At 40.2% G+C, this 5,000-nt stretch overlaps 1 protein-coding gene across 1 annotated transcript in view; it reads left to right on the top strand.

Annotated features, from left to right (window-relative positions):
- Positions 1–5,000, top strand: part of lzts1 (leucine zipper, putative tumor suppressor 1) — a 17,482-nt gene that overhangs the window by 402 nt on the left and 12,080 nt on the right. The window lies entirely within an intron of this gene.

Here is a 5,000-nt window from a genome sequence, read left to right as displayed (position 1 = left end):
TCCCACAGATCTGACTGTGTGTGATTTGTTAAGTGGAGCTGCCGTGATTGGGCTTTCATTAAGTTTTTTTTTTTTTTAGCTAAGTTTGTTCCAAGTGAGGAACAAAATGTAAATTAGGCTAATTTTAGTACCACGCTGAATTATGCCTGTTGTTTACATAGTTAAACATTCTGACTGAACCAAAGTTTCTGAGCGTTGAAGCAGTCCAAGTCTTTTGCTACTTTTAATATGCAAGCTGAACTTCAAAGTAAAAGCATCTCTGTGTTTGAGGACATGCCAGCTCTTGATGAAATGTTTGTTTTGAACTTTTTTTTTCTTTACAGGAAACTGCCAGTCATGTACTTTACTTTCAGCACAGCCATTACCGGACAAACCATTGTTTTTAAACTGGTGAAATAATAGGGCGTAGCATGAGGATCTATTTAAATGTTACACTATACACAGCAATTTAGGGAAATAAATGGCACTGGACACAGAATCAGTTGTTATTAGCATACTAAGCATGAATTATGTGTGTCCATCTAAATATGCTCCACCCTATAATTTTCTAAAGTAATTGGCCGCACTGCACTTAAATATTCACTTGATTTTGTTGTATAATAAATGGCAACACAAGTAGGAGATGTGTATGGGGAATAATTTGCACTTTGCACAACCTCCCAGTTTCAGCTCTGTCACACCTGTGTATAGTAATGTACGTGTTGTGACATGCAGGGATCCTGAATTACTGCACATTGTGCTGGTGACACAGTGGATTGGTGAGTACAGGGCACCTGTTCAGGCACGCTCAGCTTTGCTCTGTTCTGTAACTTATTGTATCGGAGAAAATACAGGAGAGAGACAGAATCACAAGGAGATGGTGTGGAGGATGAAAGTTGCAAAGATGGTTCTCTTGTCTGTTCATGGCAGAGCATAGTATAGCAATTCCTTTTGTTGATGTAAATATTTTGACTTTTTATATCATTTCAAATCTTATATATTTTGTCATGGGAATTAACGCTGCTTATTTCTATATCTGTGGCGTGTGTCAAACCGCTGGAGTTGTCATGACCTGCTTAAAATAACTGTCCCAGATACCCAAATACAGCATCCATTCCCGAGTGAAGGCTCTATGTCAGAGAAGTGCAGCATCCCAACATTTCTGAGAGTCTCAGACTCATGATGATGTTGCAGAGTTTTCAGTTTTGCTGTAATTATTCCCATAAACCTATCCAAAATAGAAGTACAGTCAAATGTTATAAGAACCAGCTGAACAAATGTGCACCGCAGGTGAAAATCAGCCGTGACTTTTGTTAGTTATGACACCTCAAAGTGTTGAAAGAACCATGCAGAATTTCCCTATTATGGACAATCTAGCATTAAAAGGTTAGAGGGCTTTTATTTTGGAGCTGAGCACAGGTATCGGCTGCAGCACATATTTCCAGCTGCTTTCAGAATGATATAGATCCCTGAAAGTGATCTCATTGTGTCTTCTCTTACTCCCACATTACACCATCCACACACACCCACACACACACACACACACACACACACACACACGCACACACACACGCACACACACATAGCTACAGCAGATTAGGAGGATTGGAGGATGGTTATGCTCCAGAATGACAACTTTATCACTGTCTTCAGCTTACAGGGTCAATGGGCCCCAGTGCCAGGAAAGGCCTCATTCTTCTCCACCTACCTATGCATGTCATTCCACTGTTATATCGAATCTAACACAAATATATAAGACAGACTTTAAGGAAATGGTGTAGAAACTATGAGAAATGGCAATGCTATGTAAAATTTCACTTCACTGCCGTTACTAAGTAACCAGTGTTTAGCTGTCATTCGTACTTGGAACATAATTTTATGATCTGACATTGTAATATCACCACGAAACCAGAACGGAAAAATGATCTGAACACTGATCTGACACCAGTAACAGGCAAACATTATGGTTGCCAATATAACTTCTTCACTTTGACAAGCAGCGTGCCTTCCTTGCTGAAAGCTCAATAACAGGACAAATAATCATCTGACACCACAACAAAGCTTTTATGACAATCCATCAAATTTAAATTCTGTATTTATGGGGCTGTCATATCATGCATAAATGACACAGCCTGTTCAAAACAAGTGATGGGTAATGGAAAAGGTAAATATTTGTGGGTAATGGATGGGCCATAATTCAAAAATGTCTAAAAATACTTCCACTTGTTACAATACATTTTCACTTGCTGTTTTTAGAGTAGGATAAAAGCTTTGAATTAAATATTTTATGACTAAGGAGTTGGCCGGTGATCTGCTGTATCTAACCATAGACACATATAGTTCTTGAGCCATTACAGAGAAGTGCAGGGACGCATTGTAAGGCAATGATCAGTCTTGTATGGGTGAATGCAGCTCAATAAAGAAATATAAAAGAAAATTTCAGTTATTTAATTTTAGGACTCCTTAAATTCATGAGCATCAATTCCCATCCTCATTGCAGCGCTAAGGGTGCCCATTTAGACTCCATTAAAAATACATTTTCCTCTATACTCCAGCTGCCAAGGTTATGCAAATGCCTGTGCTACAGGAGCAGTAGCTGGCCAGCCATACAAACCCATTGAACAGTGCAGACAACCTCCTTATCTGTTAAAATCCAAGGAGGTTGATTGTTTGGTTGACCTAATGTCTCATTTGGATGCATATAATAGCATCTGAGTGCAATCTAATTTCAGCAGGGGGTCCTTCACTAAAAGCTACCCTTAAGTCATAGATGTAGCCACATGGCTGCCAATGGAAGAGACAGAGATTGAATTAATGAGTAATAAATGTTTTACTCATATGCTTTAAGTAAATGGGTGGTTCTTAAGCTTTTCTCTGCATCCAAACCTTAATCCTCATATTTTAAACAGAGGAGACATTGACTGTTTTCTGGATAATATAACAGTTATCAATGTGTAATGCAGTTTAGCTCCACAGAATATAAATCTCTCATTCACAGACTGTATTTCCATGTCTGTCTCTTTCTCTTTCTCTTTCTGCTTGTGCCTCTCTCTCTCTGTGCCTGGTAGTCCATCTACTTACTCTGGGGCGGTAATGAGTGTCTGGTATTCTGCTCTTCAGCACTGAAGCCCTATTCATGCTCAATCTCCTTTACAATGCACTAAAAGGATTACCCAATTAGCTGCTATTGGATGCTATTGTGTGTGTGTGTGTGTATGCATGAATGTGTGTGTGTGTGTGTGTGTGTGTGTGTGTGTGTGTGTGTGTGTGTGTGTGTGTGTGTGTGTGCGCGTGCTTGGCCACTAGATAGATGTGTTAGCAGTGAAAGTGAAAGATAGATGGCTGTCTCTACCCCGCACCTCACTCCCAGTTGATGTTCTGCTGGAGGCCACATTACTCATCCCAGCGACTCAGCCACAGTGAGTAAGACACAAGACAGGGTAGTGTGCGTTTGTGTGTGTGTGTGTGTGTGTGTGTGTTTGTGTGTGTGTGTCTGAGGCTTTGAAAGGCCAGGATGACAGAGAAAGAGACAGAGTATTACTTCTCAATAATTCAACCTATCAGGACATCATTTTTAGGAAATGTGCTCTCTTCTGTCACATGTGAGCTCTTTCTTCTTCCTCTCACTTGAATTTGTGAGTTTAATTTCCACTCGGTCATGCCTAGGATAATGGGAAATGCCTGCTTCATTACATGTGAATCATCAGTTACTTTGTGTGAATCACCGATCAATTCTAGTTATCTAACGTGTTACATCACACTGGGAGCAATATGTTCAACGTTTTGTATTCAAGGGATCGAACAGTACAATAAAGATTGACTTAGATTGATGTCGCCTCCGGAACTAAAGGTACAATTCAGAATTTTTAACCATCTAAATTTTGATTACATTTCTGTTCGGTTTTATCCCTGGTGCAGTCTGTCTTTTTTAATATTAAAAGCAGCTCCCCTGGACAGTCTAAAACCAGAAATTAACATACTTACAAGTATTGCCAGTGGAGTGACAGTCTTATATGTTGAGTCACATGCTGAGCCATGTGATGAGCCAGCATTGATGCCGTGTTTTAATGTAATGTCACTTTGGTATCTTTGTACATGTAAAAGGTTGCTCTCCAGTAGTCGACTTCTAAAGTCTTCTGTGGCTCCTCTGAAAAATAACAAATAAAAAGCCTGAAATAAATAAATTAATAAAAGGTCTGAAGAATAACTTCAGTGATGCCTTTCAGTTTAGCTTTGGCTGTGAGGCTTCATTTTTAACAGATATCCTGCAAACTGGGGGCATAGGCATTTACTGAGCATGGAAAGTTTAAATAAAAGAGTTGCATTATGGGGTTTTTGGACCTTGACCCATAGAGGAGACTAAAAGTTTGGATATCGCATCCTCCAAGTACTCACAGCACACAGTGATTCAACATTAAAGTTTTTTAAAAGGCGTTGTATTAAAATAAATGTTTTGCATGTGGTTGCATTAACCATAAAGTGAAACAGGTAGTGAAAACAAGGATAGTAATTAAACTGGTTGGGCCTTCAAATGAAGAGCTACTGTATATGAAATTTCATTTGTGCTTAAGATTGAACACATGAACAAAGAACAATAAGCTGCCCAAAACTGACCCAAAAAAACAGACACACTGAACCAGATACATTACACATGCATCTGTTAGAAATTACCATATACACAGTGAGAATTAAAGTGATGCCATCTGGCACCGTGGCAGTGTAGAGATACAGTGTGAACAGAGCAGAGTTCCATGGTCATTGTGGGACAGGTATAAATCCCGGACCTTTATAGCACACTGCCGCCTTCCACTGGCTGAGCTAATGGATTGGCTATGCTCTGCAAGCGTGTGTCTATGTGTGAGTGTGGTGTTTGTGTGTCTGTGAGTGTGTGAGTGTGACGGGGGGGGGGGGGGGCCAGGGGGGGCCATTGTCAGCTGGTCTTGTGCAGGACAGGGCTTTGTGTCAGGCAGGTCAGCTGGGGCTCGACGAAGGATGACACCCTGCCCAAACACACATACACA

Source organism: Seriola lalandi, unplaced genomic scaffold (genome assembly GCF_002814215.2).
Source record: "Seriola lalandi dorsalis isolate HSWRI2012SDOR001 ecotype SW California unplaced genomic scaffold, Sedor1 jcf7180002054581, whole genome shotgun sequence".
Taxonomy (NCBI): domain Eukaryota; kingdom Metazoa; phylum Chordata; class Actinopteri; order Carangiformes; family Carangidae; genus Seriola; species Seriola lalandi.
Note: the sequence above shows the minus strand (reverse complement) of the source record. Positions and strands in the feature narration are given on the sequence as shown.